Genomic DNA, 21500 nt, shown 5'->3' with positions numbered 1-21500 from the left:
AACAGCAGTGTAGACGTAGAAGTGCGGTCTTCCAGGTCTCTACTGACTATGCTAAACTTAATTGGGTTTGTACCAACTAGCTCAGAGGTCACTGGAAACTTTCTTGACTGAATAGGGAGTGATCAGCTCCCCTGGCTCAGACAAGAAGGGATTCAGTTTTCCAACAACCGCATAAACATGACAACTTTGCTCCTTAGAATAAGAGTCAATCTCTAGAGTCGTATGAAACAATAGACAGCTATTTCACTCAGTCAGTCAGTTTGTGCAAGAATTACTTTCACCAGGATGCAGAGAATAGAGAGACGGGCGTTTTCAATAAAAAGGTATTATTTATTGAACAGTCTTTCTTCTCATGCAAGAGAAATGAATTGCCACAATTGCAAGACTTGTTATTATAAAAAGTGCGTACAGTAAAAGGAGGATTGCGAAATAATACTGTAAAAGCATTGATATGGTTTCTTAGCCATACAATGGTTTAAAATGAGTAAAATATAAACATTCATATATACATTTAGCTAACGTACTCAACTGGTGCTTCCAACTACGCCTACCCCAGTGTACCTGACCTAAGCCTAATACGTGGAAGGGAGTAAGTAAGTAGCAGTTTAAGTTAAGTTGGTTTTGCCAAGGGTTTGCTTCAAGAATTCTCTCTAAGGGCTTAGTCAACACCGTACCTCTGGAATAGAATGTTGGAGGTCTTGTATCTCCTCTCAGGACTCAATATCCCAGTCACCCGCAAGGGTAGGCTGGAAATGCCGGAGCTGGATTTTCTCGGCAGGAGAAAAGACAGCGTCTTTCTCAGCGCGTCAAGGATGAGGAGGGGCAGCGTCCGTGGGCTTCTCGCATCCGCTGGGCTTTGCAAGGGACAGCTGTTCTGCTCCTGTATTCTCTATCACCACCGCTGTGTTTGCCTAAGGCAACGTTGGTATTATTTATACCTGGAAGGTGCCTTGTTTGACGTACGTTTTTGGACATAAGACGTCAATAAAGATGTCACTAAGAACTGGTCGTTCTTACATTGCTCATTAGAGTTCTATTACTAATCAAAACATAGCAAGCAGGGCTTTCCCAGGTTGCTGGGGGTTTTATCTGTTGAAAGAACTCAGTGTGTAATCTAGGAATCTTAGATAGTGGCTTCTGCTGTGTCATGTACTGTAATGAGCTGCAGAGGCGAGTTTCTGAAATATGGCTCTGATTGTTTATGCCATTATAGGGGTATGAATTGAATATAGCCGAATTAGGGGCATAAGATCACAATATTGATCGGGGTCCTAGATAGAACACGACATTACGAGATGCAGTATAGGTGGCCCTCTTAAAGCCAGCAAAGGATCCCGTAAACTGTGAATCTTATAGGCCGCTGTCACTTATAAATGTAGACTCCAAGATACTAGCAAAGCTGTTGGCGGTGCGACTGCAACCCCTCATGACCGCCCTGGTCCTACCGGACCAGTCCGGAGTCATACTGACTAGGACAACTGCGCACAACACCAGGTCGCTATTTGCACTATCCCACTACTTAGTTCCTACTACCAAAGTGGCTGCAGTTATGTTAGATGCAGTCAAAGCATTTGATTCAATAGAATGGCCATATCTATTAACAGTCCTTAAAAGAATGGGCTTTCCCCCGATATTTCAGCAGTGGGTCCAACTGCTATACACCAAACCTGTTGCTCGTATTCGCATAAATAACCATATCTCTGATACTGTGCCTATAGCACGTGGGACAAGGCAAGGGTGCCCATTGTCACCATTATTATCCGCATTGGCCCTTAGCATGCAAAATTAGACAGTGTCATTGGTTCTCTGCTCTACAATTTCCGGAACGGCCATTACATATTTAAATGTATGCTGACGATATGTTATATGTACGTGACCCGGAAATTCATCTGGCCCCCCTGTTGCGGGAATACATCAAATTTGGAAGACATTCTGGCCTTCAGATAAACTGGGACAAATCTATTGTTATCCCCTCACAGACTCGACAAGTCCATACATCACTGAATTCCCCCTAAAGTGGCAATCCGAACCAGGTAGGTCCTTAGGAGTATGGTACCATCGGGATCTGGAAATTGCCATTCATACAAATTACGGCAGTGCTATTAGCACTATGCACGACAAAATTGACCGCTGGATCCAACTGCCCCTATCTTTAGCTGATAGATTAGCAATTGTAAAAATGGTAATCCTGCCAAAGTTCTTGTATCTCTTTAACAATATCCCCATCACACCCCCACCGGAAGTCTTCCGTCAGTTACAGTCTTTACTGCTCAAACTTATATGGGCGGGCACGCAAGCCAGAATTGAACTGCGAGCTATAACGCTGCCATAATCAAGAGGGGGCTTCAAGGTCCCATTTCTCCATCTATGTACACAGGCGCAGTACACCCACCACTGGTACCATAGGACTCCCTATCTTACGCATACGGCAATAGAGGAAGGTGACGCACTACCAATCCCTATGATAGCAGTAATAACCCATCAGAGGCCGCCACTACATACAAAAGATATTAACACGGTGGACGCTACCAACGCTGCGTGGCATCAAATAGGCAAGTTGGCACATAAGCTCCCAATATATGCACCTGCCCACCCACTACAACACCACCCAAAACTATCTGTTACCCAAGAAGAGGTGGGAATGAAACTTTTACAACAATTGGGGATTGACACAACGGGTGATCTCTATCAAGACGGGATGATTAAACAACTATGAGATTTTGCTTATGTTAGTAATCAAACACTGCTATTTTAGAAAGTTGGTATTTCTCTGTTCATAAGCCCGCTGTGTCTCTGCCTTCATCCAATACAAGTCTAGGTTGGGTAATAGCTGGCCCTTCTGCATTTCTTATAGACTGTCATACACAAAGGGAGCTGAGGTGTGTCGTTTACAACCCAATGGCACATCATTAGACTGATGAACCTTCCTGATTTATGTGTATGTGTGGGGGGAGGACACTTGCACCTGAATAGGTTGTGCCCAGTTACCTCACAATGGGCCTAACAATCCTGTATTGTTAGTGTAGCCAGCTCAAAGCCAGGACTGGGGAAGCAGGATACCCATAGAACCTCAAATTACCATTTCAGAAGCTTCTTCCATCTTCCAGAACCAGGACACCAAAGCATAAATACTGGGCCTTTGACCTCACCAAATTAGTAAACTGCTGGACCTTTAGATACTATGCCAGGAAGAAGGACTGCTGTGCTGCCGAAGGACTGCTGCTCTGTGTGACTGCTGCTCTGAGAGAACTACTTTTCTGATGTGCTGCCCTGGCTGCTGTTCTCTCTGCCTGGGTGAGAAGGACTGGACTTTACGACTTGAACCCAGAGTAACACACAGGGCTTGACAGCTTGCCTCCTGTTCTGCAGTCTCAGAGACATTAAAGACTGCCTGCAACTCTCCAGGTGCGTCCTACCATTGCTTGATGTGCCCCCCTCTAGTCCTGGGCCTCTGAAGTGGGAGTTGCATCTGTTTCAACACTTGACTTTGATGCAGCCGCGATTTTGCACCGTTCGGCACCGACGCATCGCTCTTCAACGGCGACGCAACGGTGGATCAACTACTGCATTTCCAGTGCGGAAGCAGCTTGACAACGGCAGAAATCCTACTGCCGAAGCCACTCAATGACAACAGCCAGCGCCTGCATCAAGAAGCGGGTTCGACGCTGGATATTCCATTGACGGGGCATATCGGATTTCGCCTCCATCCACGGATCGATGCCAATGCAGCACCCTAGACATCGACAAAAGCTCCATTCAAGGCATTTCTTCAGCGGGACCTGTCTATGTCCCTACCCCTACTGCCACCGATCGTGGTAGGCCTGAATTTTGGGTTTGCACCGATCCCTCGCAACCTCAATTATCCTTTTGACCGCTAGTGACTCCTAAGCACTGTTTTCACCTTTAATCTTTAAAAATCATATCTCGAGTTCTATTTATTAATTTGATCGTTTTGGTCTGGTTTTGTGCAGTAAATCAAGTTCTATTGGTCTAACCAAGTGTGGATTATCTTTGTATGGTGTTTTCACTGGTTTACTATAATAAGTGTTGCACACATACTTTACACATTGCCTCTTAAGTGAAGCTTGACTGCTCTGTGTCAAGCTACCAGAGGGTGAGCATAGGTTAATTTCGGGAGTGCATATGACTTGCTCGGACTAGAGAAGTGGTCCCTAGTTGTACAGGGTACTTTCCTCTGCCAACTAGAGACCCCATTTCTAACAATACGCAAATAACCCCTAGTGTCCATAATTCTACAAGATATATTGCATATATGTAATTGCTGGGAATGAGTTGCCCTTAGGGACAAAAGGACATAAAACAGGGAGACTATGGGAACAGAATAGGACCAGAGGAGAATCTCAAGGACCAGAGAACACTTTCAGGACATTATAACACAAACCCAATAAACCCATATACAAAAAAAACAATGTCGAAATCACCCGCTAAGCCTGCTGACTGCTGGCCCAGAGGAAGGCAATCGTAACACAAACACCATCAAACCGAAGGAATAATCCTAGAGAGGATTGACCAGAGGGAAGAAAATAACATAGGAGCAAGGGAGGAGCCAGATGAAAAACTGCACATAGGAATGTTGCCAGGCTGTGTGCTTTCCTCTGCATAACCTTGAAATTGTCACTTCCACTCATGACCAGGAGAGGAACAGAAAGGTGAAGGCAAGATCCCTCATAGATGGAGTCGTAATGGTTTGGGCTTGTTCTATGGCATGCCATTGTATTACAAAAGGGGGCTGCAATCCACCATCCCAGACATAGCCACCAGATCCTACAACATGAGACCTCTAACCTGGGTTTGTTGTCCATTGCCACAGTACCACATTTACTGGTCCTAATGAGGAGTGTGAATGTAAGTTCTGACATGAGGTGGTTCTAGATGGATCAGCACAGTCAACCAAACACAATGAACTGGGATGCAGCCCAGCTTAATTAGAGTTGGCTAAGATGAATTCAAGGATCCACCATCACCTTGTTTTGATCAAATTTGTTATGGGACATTACGTTTTTCCAGAAAAACTTTGGATGTTAAGATGAGGTGGTTATGATAAATGAAAAAATTGCTTACATTTCGCTGTAATGAGTAGCTATGCATTCATAACCCTTCATTCCCAGCCATCCACTGCTCGCATTATAGATGCCTTCACATCTTACATCAGCATTGATATCACTGAAATCATCACATACAAATCAAAAATATCAACATAGCTCACATAACTTAAAAAATCATCAACTTAAGATATTCATGTGTTCACAGGGCCCCTGAAATGACTCAGAACTATATGTGGCATGTCTCATCAAGGACTTGAAGAAAACGAACCATGCCACCACAACAGTCAAGAAAGCACACTTGCTCCCCCTAAAAAACACGCATCATCCTCAAGCCAAGCTGTCCCACATACAATGCAATCAGAAGCAACTTCCCCTCATTCCCTGATCGAAAGATTAACCACCTAGGTGACACGACAATGCCAAAATAGTTATGAACAAATGCACCAAGCAAAAATCAAGACGGAGCCCTTCTCCATCTAGGCATGCAAGATCTGGGACACTGATAGACTTGTGAAACACAATGGGAGGAAGAAAAGAGGCCTAACGATCAACACGCCGATCACTAAATGCATGTATATCACAACAATTAGGTGTGGTGGCTATATTCAAGAGAAGAAGAACTATCCTAGGCCTGTAAAAAGGACTCCAATGTTTTGTTTTACACAGACCCTTTTAGTGTTTTTGTAGTCTCCTATTAAAAAAGGCCATTCCAACAATTGGAAGAGGTAGGCTCACTCATGTAATGTGACATGCTTCATCATAGGTCACCTCATTCCACCCTGGTAGGATGGTACCACCAAGGCAGACTCAACCTCGGGTAGGGCTATCCAGAGGGAGTTCTTAGATATTTCTTTTCTACTCTGGATAACAGTGGTTCAGTTACCAAGGATTAGTTACTTACCTGTAATCTTAGTTCTCCTCCAGGGGTATCCTCATCAAAGTCATAAGCACCAGAATATTCCCGCCCATGCGCAGGACCCCGGAAACACACTCATATAAGTGAAAACATGTGTGTATCTATATGTATATATCTCTCTATATATCTCTCTATATATATATATATATATATATATATCTCTATATATATCTCTATATATATATATATATATATATATATATATATATATATATATATATATATATATATATATATTCATCAAACACGAGTTGCCTCAGTGGGGACATCCTCCTGGAAGGTTAACTCTCTTAAACTGAGGACCGTAGAAAGCACAGCACTGCCTCTTCACTACCTGAAACGGCTCTACGAGTTTCAGACTTGCGTCCTTGATCACAAGCCTTGCTTCAAGAAAGACAGCAAACCGCCTGGTGCCAATGTGACCTGACGCCCTTCCAGGGTTCCTCGTTGGGCACAACGCTGTTGGATGGCGGACTTTGAGGTTTATCCAGCCTAGGGCTGCTGCGTTGTACAAATCTTCAACAATGATACTGCTTCTTGGCCATGTGGATTTAGCTCCTGCGAGGGCTCTTATTGCATTTCGTATGTTCCTATCTTTTCTCTCTTCTATTATTTCTTTCTTTCTGTATTCTCAATAAAAATATCTTTAACAAAAAAAAAACAGGGACAAACAACATACACGTCAAATTCCCTTATGGTATCATTTTTATTCATTCCCGCGGGACCACATGAATAACAAGATACTTGGTGGTATGCCTTGAGGTATTTTTAGTTCTCTTCCAGGGGATTCTCATCAAAGTCATAAGCACTAGAACAGGGGTCTCCAACCAGTCGATCGCGAGCTACCGGTATCCAAAGATTGAGGTTTAATCTGATCTTTCCTTGTTCCTCCTCTGCCTTAATAGATATCATCAAAAACCTCATCCTAGATCAAAACAAACCTTATCATCCTTCCGGGTCCATATTGTGACAAAATATCCTATAGAATCCTAACTACTGATCGTTAGGTAATCAAGTGACATTACTAATTTTCAGCTGTTTTCTTATCTTTTTCTCTTTTTGAAAATACTAATTAGGAATTTTTGCTCACTATTTGATAGAAATCAACTTCGCCTCTCTACGGTTACAACTAAAGTCCGCTACATCGTTTACATCAATCAACTTTTGAAAGGTACAGCAATATATTATACACTACACTGTATTGATCAAGTATAGATCCATGGAAACTAATTCCTGACATCTAAATTACAACTTCTCTTCCATCAGGTTTACCTTAGCCATTACAATAACTTTTGCTATGTTATGTCATATCTATAGATTTCAAGAAGCCTATATTACCGACCGACTTATTACTCCTATGCCACTATCAGGTCTGGGTCACTCACTCAATGAATCTTTGTAAGTATATCCTAGTAAGCTTACGTTATCCCTAAACGGTTTATGTACTAGGTTTGTTCTACATCATTGTATTGTATGTATTATATGCATTAGTATTCAGAGGTCTAATTGGTAGTCATTCAGTCACATTGTCAATCGCTGACTATGTCATGTGATGTTCCCACAAACTATCAATATGGGTTTGCTCTACATCGAGTAATTGGTTTGTTTTCAAGGTCCTGCTACAATCAAAGAATGTCATTTTCTGATGTCATTATATACACCAAGTTCAGAGAGTGTTAAAACTGGTATGTTTAATGAATGTTCATTACATACTCTGCCTAAAATGCACAAAGGGAAACTACCACCACCAGGCAGCCCCATTGTCTCTGGCATCGGGTCACTACTTGAACCATTATCCAGATTCTGTGACTTTTTCCTGAAAACTATCGTGCAACAAACAACCACTTACCTACAGGACACAAAAAGTCTCCTAAATCTTCTACACGAAATCACAGTGGACAACAATACCATCCTGCTAAGCTTTGATATAGAGGGTCTATATACAAGCATACCGCAAGACGACACGCTGAGAGTGTTGGAGAAAACACTAGGCAACATAGACTGGACGTACAACACACCAAGAGCCTTCATCGTTGAGTGTGCTAGGCTAGCACTCAAACGTAATTACTTTGAGTTTGAGGGGACCCTATTTCTCCAAACAGGGGGTACCTCTATGGGCAGTGTTTTTGCCCCTAGTGTGGCTGGTCTCTATGTCTATGACTTTGAACTCAAGTTCATTCTCAGTAACCTCAACCCTTTTAGAGACAACCTAAAATTCTGGAAACGCTACATTGACGATGTCCTTGCCATTTGGCAAGGACCTTTGGACCAACTTATCGAGTTCATTACCTGGATCAATACATGCGACCAGAACTTGAAATTCACCCACCGTTTCAGCGAAAAAGAAATAGTTTTTCTAGATGTGGTGATTTCCAAGGAAAATGACCATCTTGAAACCAGAACATTCTACAAACCCACTGCTAAAAATAACTTGCTTAAGTTTGAAAGCTTCCATCCGCGCCCTCTCAAAGAGAATCTTCCCTACGGTCAATTTTTAAGACTAAGGCGCAACTGCAGCAAGCTTACTGAGTATAAAAAACAAGCCTCTGATCTAACTGAAAAACTTCGAGTTCGTGGGTACCCAGCTAAAATCATAAACACCTGTCAAAAAAGAGCCAGAAACCAACTAAGAGAGGTTCTCCTTGAACCAAAAACAGCCACAGCTAATGAAATACCACTTACCTGTGTAACCACCTTTAACAGTGTCTCCAACCAAGTGTCTAAAAGCATTAAAAAACATTGGTCCATTCTCAGCACTGGTACCCTTCACTGGGAAAAGCCCCTCTTTTCCTACAAAAAATCAGCAAGCCTAAAAGACTCACTGGTCAATACTAGACCCTAGGCAAAAGAACCTTCTGACAATCAATCAATCACAAAAACTTGGGGTTTACCTGATGTCACAGGGCATTTTCGCTGCGGAAACTGCAGCGTTTGTCATCTAACGAGCAACACAAAAACTCTGAACATTGAAACTGGCAAAACATGGCGGCAGCTATCACACACAAACTGCAATAGCTGCAACGTGGTTTATCTGATTGAATGTACATGCAACAAACGCTACGTGGGAATGACGACAAGAAAAGTAAAGCAAAGAATATGCGAACATCGCAGCACCATTCGCTGCAGAAAAAATGCTACAAAACTAACAGATCACTTTCTTGAATCCAACCACACACCCAATGACATGAGGTGGACTGTCATTGAACAGGTCAAGGCTGGACCTAACATGCAGAAACGGCTCTTCGAGAAAGAACAAAGATGGATATATAGATTATCCACACATGTCACAGGACTGAACGATAACATTCCTTGGGCCAATATTATCTAATTCCACCAGAGACAGTATGATCCCCAATTTAATTGTATGTAGTCATTAGATACCTGGCCTCTGTTTAACACCACTTTTTGAAACGTAGTATACCCCCGTTCTCTGTGAATTTTACCTAAACGGGGTTAATTCATAGCTCTGTTCCAATCTAGTATCTTTAACTTTTAGCGTTGCCTAAATTTCCCTGTAAACTATTCATATCCGACTCACGAGTTCGATATTGCCTAGCAACGCTCGGGACGCACTCGCCCCCGTCCTCTATTTCCACTTTCTGCACGCTAATGCGCCATCACGCATTTGCGCGACCACGCCCATCCCAGAAACACAATTGCCGCTACATCCACCCCGGCGGCTTCTGTATCATTCACGGGGAGGCACGGAGAGGCGAGTAGGTACTCAGAACCCTTTACCCAACTGAACTGTAAGTAACTACAATGCTCTGAGCCCGATCCTGGCAGCTTGGATTTGGTTTCTTTAAACATAACCCGTGATAGCTATTTGATCATTTCCCTTTTGCAGAATATGGCAGCTTGGGTTTTTACCTTCCCTCTACCCCGTGAAGCCTAAAAGATCCTAAATAGGAGTAAGCCTTATTTCCCCCTTTGTGGGCCAATGTATGTGAGTTGTTTGTGTGTTTGCATAGTGTGAGTGTATGTTTGATGGGACAAACATATTGCGTCGATTTTTGCTCACTTTAAACTCAAAAACGTGAGCAGTTGTGTCTTGCACCCGGAAGTGCTGAGTGCTATCGACTGTGTCTAATAAATATTTAATTACCACTCGACCACCGAGCACCGACCACCGAGCACACCAATATCACTCGAGTGTGCCAGTCTGAGTCAAAGGTGAAACACGTAAAATCCACATCGTTGTTCCCTCACGCTAATGGCATTGTGAGCATTTTTTCCACGCACTATTAAGTGCTAAATATGACTGAATGCCTATATTAAGTATTTAGTGATCACCGAGCACAACACTATTGATAGAGTGTGCCAGCTTTAGTGATAGCCAGTCACTACCGATCACTATAAGCCCTGAATGGAATACACAATACAGCAGAAGACACGTGAGAACCAGCATGGCACTTCGTAACAGGCTTGTATTAATCATACTTGTGACCTTTTACATTTTTCTCCTCCAGGTCTTTTTGCTTTTAGCTCAACCATTGTTGTTTTTGAGCTTTTTTCACTCTGACTATTTGTCAGTAGTGCACAGGAATCTAGGGACCGGCAGGGCGTTAGTGTGTCCTGACCAGTTTCCTTCTGGTCCTGACGAAAACCCGGTACCTTCCATCCTACGGGTTGAAACATGTAGACCTCACACATAAGTGATACACACGGTCATAACACCTAAACGTATCCACACACTTAATTTTAATAATGTCCAGTTCCTTGAGAATAAATTTTCCACACAAGTATACCAGGACAATTTTTAACACTTTTTTTTCACTTCACACACAAAATACCCGCTCCACTGTAGTCCAGGTGTCGCAGCACACCCTGATGGCACTCGGCTGTCAGGGTGGACCCGATGATGAAGCATGTCACCGACTAGGTCGGTGAGTGAGGGGTTTCTTAAAAAAGGAAGGACTCTCTTCTTTTTTTCATTCATTCCATTCAGACCGCTTTATCCAAGCTATCTCTGATGGTACTCCTTTCTTGTTTTGTTTATTACTACCCAAGGGATCAGGAGTACTCTCCGTTCACGTTTGTGAATTAATTCCCTTACTCTCTCCTTTGGTTGATTGTTCATTACATACACCAAATTCAGAAAATGTCAACAGTGTTTTGTTTAATGAATGCTCACTCTTGAGATACAATTTATGTACTTATAATATACAGAAATTTAATGAAATACGTCTGTACTTAAAGTAGAAACTTATTAAATAATGTTCTCACTGTGCTGCCCAACTGAAGTGCTTAAAATGTATATACTCTGTATGTCTGTCTAAAGTCCGCTGTATATATATTGTTTGTTTTGTAATTTTACTGATATATGTCTTTTTACTACTTATCGAACAATAGACGGTCACCTGAAGAAGGCTCAAGAGCCGAAACGCGCGTAGTGGTTTCTACCGCTTTGCCTTCAACAATCTATATAGTTTCATGTCTATTGACTATGTACTTTTTCTAATGTAATTTTAACTGAATGTTGTCATATCAAAAAATAATCATAAGAAAAGAAAACAAAACAGAAGAAAAAAGAAAAAAATAATAAGAAAAAAATATATAAATACTTGCACTTTCAAAGAAATAATGAATATATATACATCATATACCAATAAAATAAAATCTTAAACATCTAGTGCTTGATGGTTTAGCATACAGTTGGACTCTATATCTGGGTTATGCTAACTACAAATTTTATATATTCAAAAAATCAATTGTTTATTGTGTCACTTGGCTATAGACCTTTCCCAAACCTACTTCTTCCCTATGTATAGCAAGTGCAACAGTACTATATAGGGGTCCCCTTTTTCCAAAATTCTTATCAATGAGTCAGCGCCTTCCATAGTAAACTGGTATCCGCACTCCTGAATTAAAACTCCCATGTTATCAATCTGGGGCCCAAGAGTAGAAGTAATCAGCCACATTACAGCGGCAGCCAGTGCGGTTTTTAAATCCAACTTTAAAACCCATAAAAAAGGGTCGAGGCCCAGGGTTCATGGAATTTGACTATCCTCTGGGAGAGAAAAGACTAAGAGGCATTAATGGCGCACATTCTTACCTCAATCATGTCACTCAGGTCACAGAGAATTAGACGTTTGGACGGGAATCATACACAAATCACAGAAGGCAGGCGGGCAATCTTAACACAATCGGATTTTCCGCACTTTGAAGATTCCCATGTGTTAAGAGTTTTATGTATAATGAACCGCGTATGCTATTTCATGTCAGCAACCATAAGAATGATTTTTTCTACTAGTCTAGATTCGTCCAGACTCCAGCGCATTCCAGGGAGTTTGCGACATAAAATACAGGAAAAAATAAAGAATTTGAGTAACAAACTAGTTACTAGGAACTCTATGGGTTCGCATTAGTGCCTTATCACCCCTTACAATGGTGGAAGGGGAATGTGTTGCCAGTGTATCGACTACCCGTCACCTACAGAATATGTACGGTTATTACAGCGGACCCCGCTCCCACTCCCACACCACCATTTCAGATCTCGGCAACACCCCTTGCTTGACTAACTGTGCATAAAAAAGCTCTGAAGTTTCCTGGGTCCATGCACAAGTAACTCATCCAGTTCAGGTTTTCAATGTGCATTCTGGATGGAATTTGTAGCCACAATTTCATGTTTTAAATAGGACTACTGGACCCGCAATTCAAATTAAAAACCCGGATAGACTGTACTGCACGCACAATTGAAAACGGATTCAATGCTGGCGAACAACTCTGCTCGGACTGGCTCTCAGAGTCACAGCATCAGGCGTCTGAAATGTATCATCAATTCACATCGAGGGAGAGAGACAGTTTCATGTGAGACATGTTCAGTCCTTCCTGACTTTGTAATCCGCATCACTTTCCTTTCTGGGACTTGTTATTTTGCACTTTCTATCACAGGTATTGGCATTCAAATACCAAAAGGCTAATAATGTATCAGGCATGACAGTGGGCCCACGAGGTAACCACGTTTGTATCCAATCCTTCCAGTGTAATGCCACTTCGATGAGCGAGTGAAGCTTTCACTGCAACTGGCTGGCTATGTCTGCTCCTTGTGTGAAAGTATCACTTGCCTGGGAGTCCCCTGCTTAGTGATGGATGACGGGATTGATAATTATTAAATCATTTCAGACTCGCCCCTTTGGCTTCTGAGTAGCTACTGGCTTGCCCAGTGATTAAAGCACTGTGTAATAATAGCTGTGGTTTGATACAGGAAACGCATGCAGCAGGATACCACGCAAATGTCTTTCCAGGGTTTTCTATGCGCACAAATTAATCGTCTCAACTGAGAGCACATGCGAGGGGTCTGTAACAAATTTGTTTATTAAAACTAAAGACTCATACCACCTAGAGCTTGTTCTCGATGGCATCAGCCCTGTTCTTACCAGGAAATTATTTATGCAGTGGCGATATGGAACTCTTCCTCTTAGGGCATTTACGGACCGCTGGGCTAAGTCTCAGCCCTCAACACAGTGCCCAGCATGCTCATATCCCCGAGAAATGATCTGCATATTATATTTTTCTGTACAGCCTACCAAAGATCTAGGAAAAACTGGCTTGTTCCACTCCTTAAAAACCTTGGCTTCAGGCACTATCTCCCAGCCTATAGAATACTAAAGACAGAATTATCTCCCCCAATTGTGTTTGCAGTGGCAACATTTTTAACAGCAATATGGCACACCCGTAACCGCTACATCTAGCCAGATACAGGAAAATGAATTGCTTTTGATGATTTCAAAAATTTACTGTATTTTAACTGATTTTAAACAGATCAACTGTATTGCTTTTATATTCTCTTATATTGTACACTCCTTTTTATTGTCTGAAATTGCTGTATTCTTTTATGATCTAAATTGATCGAAATAAAGATTAAATGATGTAATGATGTAATAATAGCTGTTAGTCATACTTTTATTTATGTTGGTAACTGGACTGAGTCTTACATGAACCCCTCGAGGTGATCTGAAGCGTGTGGGGTCCAGTCAATACAAAAAAACAATGACTGTGTGTGCTCTGTGAGAAATGGCCCCCATTTTTAATCATTTATGCCGGTTTATGTTATGACAAATGTGTAATGATAATCTTTTGCCATAGATGGAATATAACTGTGAGCAAAAGTGTGATGTACGTCTGTACATCTGTGCATACTTGAGATCTGGCTTGGGTGTGAGAGTTCTGGCTTTGTCTTATTCACAATATTACCTCATGGCAGGCAATGCCCCCAATCAGACTCAAAAACTCCTGGAAGTGAATCTGATTATCTTTCTTCACATCAACCCCACCTTCCAAAGATGCCATCATTTTCTTTTAAGCTCTGGTCATGAAACGTTCAAACTCGTCGGATGACGTTTTGCTGCGGTACCCTTCCTTGGTGATTAGGTATTCCATGCAGCACTCCATTTCTGAAGGCAGATCGGTGCACATCTGTGCCATTGTGAAAGTTCAGGAAACACTTGTCCTTTGGTATCTACAAAAAGTATGCCTACAGCCCTACACAGCTTGTCTGGCCTTGAACAGCAGAGTGATGATGTTCTAATCTTCAGGCTGGGCTGGGGTAATGTACTTTTCAGGGGAAAAGTTGGTTATCTCTAAAATGGCTGCTACACTTGATGTCTTGCATTGTCTGGTTCGGAATATCAATGGTAGGTGTGTGCAAAATACACGTAATTGCCTTTCATGCAATTAATAGGAATTAGGTTTTAGGACGGTGAACTATTTGAAAAACTACTACTATGTCAAATCACTTAGAATGCAAATATGCCATGTAGCGGTAAAGTTACATCAAACGACTACAACGCATCCAAAACGCCTCGGCACGACTGATCCTCGACATACCACGCCATGACCACATCACCCCCCACCTGAGAAACCTGTACTGGCTCCCCGTCAACAAAAGGATATCCTTTAAGCTCCTCACCCACGCACACAAGGCACTCCACAACACCGGACCAGCCTACCTCAACAGACGGCTCTCCTTCTACATCCCCAACTGCTGGCTATGCTCTGCTGACTTCTCATTCGCCACCGTCCCGCGCATCCGAAGAACAACCACCGGTGGGAGATCCTTCTCCCACCTCGCCGCCAAGACATAGAACACCCTCCCACTGAGCCTACGACAGACCCAAGACCTGCTGACCTTCAGGAGGATACTCAAGACCTGGCTGTTCGATCAGTAGCTCCCCCCCAGCACCTTGAGACCCTTGCGTGTATGTAGTGAGCTTTACAAATGATTGATTGATTGATTGATAGGCTTAATTAACCTTAACGTCAATGAAACGGGGCGTGGGAGGTCTCTCTGAAAAATGCGCGAGTTGCTTGGGGTTTAGTAGCTCACGATGATTTTCACTGACCAGAAGTAGCTCTCACTGCACAAAAGGTTGGAGACCCCTGATCTAAATTGATCAAAACAAAGATTAAATGATGTAATGATGTAATAATAGCTGTTAGTCATACTTTTATTTATGTTGGTAACTGGACTGAGTCTTACATGAACCCCTCGAGGTGATCTGAAGCGTGTGGGGTCCAGTCAATACAAAAAAACAATGACTGTGTGTGCTCTGTGAGAAATGGCCCCCATTTTTAATCATTTATGCCGGTTTATGTTATGACAAATGTGTAATGATAATCTTTTGCCATAGACTGAATATAACTGTGTGAGCAAAAGTGTGATGTACGTCTGTACATCTGTGCATACTTGAGATCTGGCTTGGGTGTGAGAGTTCTGGCTTTGTCTTATTCACAATATTACCTCATGGCAGGTAATGCCCCCAATCAGACTCAAAAACTTCTGGAAGTGAATCTGATTATCTTTCTTCACATCAACCCCACCTTCCAAAGATGCCATCATTTTCTTTTAAGCTCTGGTCATGAAACGTTCAAACTCGTCGGATGACGTTTTGCTGCGGTACCCTTCCTTGGTGATTAGGTATTCCATGCAGCACTCCATTTCTGAAGGCAGATCGGTACACATCTGTGCCATTGTGAAAGTTCAGGAAACACCTGTCCTTTGGTATCTACAAAAAGTATGCCTACAGCCCTACACAGCGTGTCTGGCCTTGAACAGCAGAGTGATGATGTTCTAATCTTCAGGCTGGGCTGGGGTAATGTACTTTTCAGGGGAACAGTTGGTTATCTCTAAAATGGCTGCTACACTTGATATCTTGCATTGTCTGGTTCGGAATATCAATGGTAGGTGTGTGCAAAATACACATAATTGCCTTTCATGCAATTAATAGGAATTAGGTTTTAGGACGGTGAACTATTTAAAAAACTACTACTATGTCAAATCACTTAGAATGCAAATGGAAAAGGGGCGACCACTCGGTCCCCCCGCACGTATGGCAGAGTACCTCGATCCCCCCGGGAAGCCATCTTGGGCGGGAGGCGTGTCTCGGCTGGTATGCCCGAAGCGGCGTAGCCGGGGCGCGCTTTGTCCCGCCCTAGAGTGGGCTGGCCTAGACACTGACGCGGCTGGCCACGCCCTCGGGGCAGGCAGGGGCGGGTTTACGCCCGCCCTGAAGACGGATAAAAGGGGACGCAAGACCAGAAGGCATCCTCTTGTTCCTGTGCTCTGAAGCTGCACCTCCTCGCTGCACGTGAGCTCGAGACGGAACGAAGAGCCAAATTTGAGCGTTTTGATCTTTCTTTTGTCTTACAGATACTCTGTTGGAGAAATGCCCAAGAAAGGCGGAAAGAGAATGACGACCGAACAGATGCTTCGGGTCCTCATGAAGGAGATGACCGAGCTGAAGAAGCGGGTGGCGGAGAGAGAGGGGGAAGGGGGGCCGGAACGTCCTTCGGCTGGAGCAGCCCCAGGAGGGAGAGCCAAGAGGCCAAGGAGGGGACCAGCTGGGGGAGACGTCCCGGTTCCCCGTACCCCGCTCGAAGCGCCAGTCCCAGTACCCGTGGAGGGGAATCCGATTCCCGTGGTGGTCACCCCGGTGTCCAATGAAGATATGCCGCCCGAGCTGGCAGCACAACTTACAGCGTGGTTGGGCGAAAGTAGCGAGGGCGCCACGGCTGTTGACGCGCAGGCGCTGATGAAGCAATTGCGCGAGAAACGGGATGCAGCCAAGGTGTCCGCGCCGGCTGCAGTAGGTGACAAGCCACAAGGGACGATTACGACCGCAGAGGCAGCGTCCGGTGCAGGTAAGCGGCCATTGCCGATTGCGAGGGATGAGTCAGCACCCTCTCGTAGAGAAAGGTTGGGTCAACATGTGCCTTTGGCAATTAAAGAGAAGATTTGGGCGGGGGAATATGTGAACATCTTCTCGTTGCTTGTTGATCATTATGAGGTGGAGCATGTTAAGGGCCAGAAAGACCTCATGCATCCGAGTGTTTGGCGCGCAAAAATGGCCGCCTTTAAAGTGAATGAGAATATTGGCAATTGGGGCAATGCATGGGGGATTTTTACGTCGATCTTGGGAGAACGTAGGCCCGAGTTGCTTTCCGAGTTGCCGACCTATCAGTCGCGAATTATGGGGTACTCGACGTCACACCAGGGTAACCATTGGTTCTGCTACTATAATCTTTTTAGAAAGGCTAAAGAGCATAATAAAAGCTTAACCTGGGATTGTTACGATTCTTTGACATGGGATAAAATGAAGGAGACAGGATTGTTGAAAATGCCATTGGTAGGGAGTAATGTTGGCGAATCCTCCCGCCAATATGCGGGGACGCCCTTTCGATCAGGTACGGGTACCGACGATTACTCGAGACCTGCCAGCAATACAGGGAAAAGGGGGTTCTGCTGGAATTTCAACAGAGGTAAATGTATTAGGCCCCAGGGATCGTGTAAATTTAAACACGAATGTAGTGGGTGCGGGTCGTCCCATCCTGAGTCCACGTGCAGAGCCAAAACGGGTGATAACGGCGGTAGAGGAGGCGCCAAACAGGTCTAACATAGTCCGAGGGGCGCCTTTACCTACCCCGATTGATACCTTGGCGATGATTCCCTGGCTCAGTGAATACCCGGATCGTACTTCTGCTGGGGTGCTGCGGAACGGGTTCTCGTATGGTTTCCGCATCCCAGTAGGGGACTTTCAGGGTGTGGAGAAGTGTAAAAATCAACTTTCGGTCCTGCAGCATACGACCGTGGTACAAGATAAGATCCGGAAAGAGGTTAGTCGAGGTCGGGTTGCCGGCCCGTTTAGTGTACCCCCAGTGCAGAATTTTGTTTGTTCTCCTTTAGGGGTGGTCCCCAAGAAGGACCCGGGTGAGTTCCGACTGATTCATAATTTATCAGCTCCACGTGGTCTTTCTGTAAATGATGCAATAGACCCAGAAGTGTGTTCGGTGCGGTACGCATCCTTCGATGAGGCCGTAGCCATTTTGAATCGCCTGGGGCCCAGGGCGCTGATGGCGAAGTCAGATATCGAGTCAGCGTTCCGATTGCTCCCGGTACACCCAGACGACCAGCGTCTCCTAGGTTTCATGTTTCAGGGTCATTATTACATGGATAGGTGTATGCCGATGGGGTGCTCAATATCTTGTGCCTATTTCGAGAAATTCAGTAATTTTCTACAATGGGTCTTCACAAAGAGGACGGGTTTCCAACATGTAATGCATTACCTTGATGATTTTCTGTTCCTTGGGGCAGCCGGGGATCCCGAGTGTGGCCAGGCCTTGGCCGAATTTTGTGTGTTAATGAAGCAGTTTGGTGTGCCATTGGCACCAGGTAAGACGGTGGGTCCTGCGACTTGCCTCGAGTTTCTGGGGATCGAGTTAGACTCCAGTGAGGGTTGTTTTCGTTTACCAGCTGACAAAGTGGGGAAGTTCAGGGCAGCCCTGCAAATGTGTATAAATGGATCTAAGGTTACGCTGCATCAATTACAGCAGTTGGTGGGACAGTTGAATTTTGCCCTGAGGGTTATACCGATGGCCCGCCCCTTTTCCCGTTCTATTGCCTAAGCTATGGTCGGCCTAAAGGAGGGTCATCATCGCACGAGACTATCGGCTGAGGTCCGCCAGGACATGCGCATTTGGTTAGCATTTCTGGCGGATTTTAATGGTCGAGTTGTCTGGAACAAACCGGCCGTGTCCTCTGAAGAGCTGGGGCTATGGACAGATTCGGCAGGTAGCATAGGTTTTGGTGCCATCTTCGGCACAAAATGGTCGGCACAAAGATGGCCGGCATGGTGGCATGACAATGGACTGACAAGTAATATTGCTTTCCTGGAACTTTTCCCCATTTTGGTGGCCCTGAGAACCTGGCCCGAAGGGTTCAAAGATCACTCTGTGGTATTTTGGTCTGACAATATGACCGTGGTCGAGTGCATCAATAGCCAGGCAGCACGATGTAAACTGATTTTACGATTGCTCAAAGAAATTGTTTTACTGTGTATGCAACTGAATGTGCTATTCAGAGCAAGACATGTCCCGGGGGTGATGAATCAGGCGGCTGATGCACTGTCTCGTTTTCATATGCAGGCTTTCTCGGGTTTCCTTCCCACAGCGGACCCAGAGCCGGCACCCTTTCCCGAAGCTCTCTGGTCTCTCGGTGCCCCGAACTTCGTCACCTCGTGGGAGAGAGCCTAGCACCAAGGACAAGGAAGGCATATGAAGGGGCGTTTCGGTCCTATTTAGCCTTTTTGGGGACTGATAGAGAGGGGCTTTGGGGCCACGAGGAATGGGTAGTGAATTTTCTGATGTCCTTACGTAGGGCTGGGAAATCGGTGGCTACGGCCCAGAGGCATCGTGCTGCCGTTTCCTTTGTTGCCAGGGCTCATGGTATCCAGGACCCGACAGCGTCTTTCGTTGTACAGAAAGCGCTGCGTGGGTGGCAACGCCTTGAGGGTCGCAGAGTAGATGAGAGGCGCCCGATAGGTTTGGATAGGTTGGCCCAGTTGTTGGCCACACTCCCTGCCACATGTTCATCTCAGTTTGAGACGGTGTTGTTCCGAGCCGCTTTTACGCTGGCATTTCATGGAGCGATGCGGGTAAGCGAACTGGTGGCAAGGAACAAACGGGATGTGACAGGGGGTTTGTGCCAGGAACACGTTCAGATCAGAGGAGAGACAATGACTGTCTCCTTTGTCAGGTCCAAGACCGATCAAGATGGGATGGGTGACTGCGTAATCATACGCAGGATTCCCGGGTCCTCCATGTGCCCGGTAAAGTGTTTAGAAGACTACCTAGCACGAAGGGTGGCATCATGGGGGGGGACCTTGTTGAGACACGCGGACGCCACCCCACTGACGAAATTTCAGTTTCAGCGGGTGCTTGCGATGTCAATTGCCGCTGCGGGCTTGAACCCGGGCGAGTTTGGGACCCATTCCTTTCGGATAGGGGCTGCTACGGAAGCTACAGCCAGGGGTCTTAATGTTGAACAAGTGAAACGAGTGGGGCGTTGGTCCTCGAAGTGTTATAAGAGGTATGTGCGGTTGCACATGTTGTGAAGCTGTAATGATGTACTCACGCTTCTTCTCTTTGTTTGGTTTTCAGTTGCGCAAGCCTACGAGGCGGGGCGGACTATGCAGTCGACCCAACACCGGGCCAGCGGTCAGACATCACCGGCTGTGAAAGAGGAGGTGTGGGTCGTGGGCCACTCATACGTGAGGCGTGCCGCGGACGTATTCAAAGCAGGTGACATGATTCACGTAGCTGGGGAATACGGGTACAGTGTGTCCTTCTACGGAAGAGGCGGTCTCTGTATTGACCAGTTTCAAGCATTTTTCGAGGGTTTGTTAGGGCGGACGAGGTCACCGCCGTCTATAGTCATAGTACATCTAGGGGGCAATGATTTGGTCACCACCGGTAGACGACTTCTCCTGGAGGCAATGCTTTCCACTGTAAGTTGGTTGGCGAGGAGAGTTCCGGGGTGCACAATTGCATGGTCCCATATGATCCCACGAAAGGTGTGGCGAGGGGCTATTTCTGTTCCTGCTTTGAATCACTCTGTGAGAAAGCTTAATAACAAAGTGAGTAGGTTGTTCCGTTCCAGGACATTGCATTCTATTTCGCATGGCTGTATTAATGATGACAGTATGTATTTGGGGGATGGTGTGCATTTGTCTCGGGTGGGGAATGAGTTACTCATAGGAGACTTCTTAGCATGGTTAAAAACGTTAAAACATGACCTTTAGGTAGGAGCTTTGTGGGGGGTCCGGATAGCCGGTCAACTATCCGGCCTGTGGCGGTAAGGTCATGATCGGTGAGCACTAATTGGAAGATCCCTATGAGTGGGCGTCACCCAACACGGATGGGAGCGCTCGGGAGAGGTGGCCATAGGCCCCTCAATGGGGAGGCGGTCCCTTCTAAGGATGGGTCGCCGAAAGAAAAGGAAAGGCGTTCAAGGCCCCTTCCTGTGTAGGAGGGGTTACAGCCCCCTCCTGGGGAATTTCCCGGGGCCAGTGACGTCTGCGACGGCAGATGTGGTAAGTTGTGCGGGGTTTGGGGGGGGGTCTACGCTACCTTCTAGATACCTCACACGAGTCCTCGAACGACCTTTAAGTGGCGTCGAGTTTTATTGGTGCCCCCGTCAAGTCAAAGGGAAATTGGTAGTTGCACTTGAGGTACGCCTCAGT

The 21500-nt window shown here is 45.0% G+C and overlaps 1 protein-coding gene and 1 pseudogene across 2 annotated transcripts in view; both read right to left on the bottom strand.

The window, feature by feature from the left end:
- The window catches only part of LDAH (lipid droplet associated hydrolase), a 1359976-nt gene that overhangs the window by 227865 nt on the left and 1110611 nt on the right, over positions 1–21500 (bottom strand). The window lies entirely within an intron of this gene.
- On the bottom strand, positions 14167–14409 carry LOC147707076 (protein S100-A11-like; annotated as a pseudogene).

This window comes from Lissotriton vulgaris, chromosome 6, assembly GCF_964263255.1.
Source record: "Lissotriton vulgaris chromosome 6, aLisVul1.2, whole genome shotgun sequence".
Classification (NCBI taxonomy): Eukaryota; Metazoa; Chordata; class Amphibia; order Caudata; family Salamandridae; genus Lissotriton; species Lissotriton vulgaris.
The sequence above is the reverse complement of the archived record's forward strand: the minus strand, read 5'-3'. Positions and strand labels throughout refer to the sequence as shown.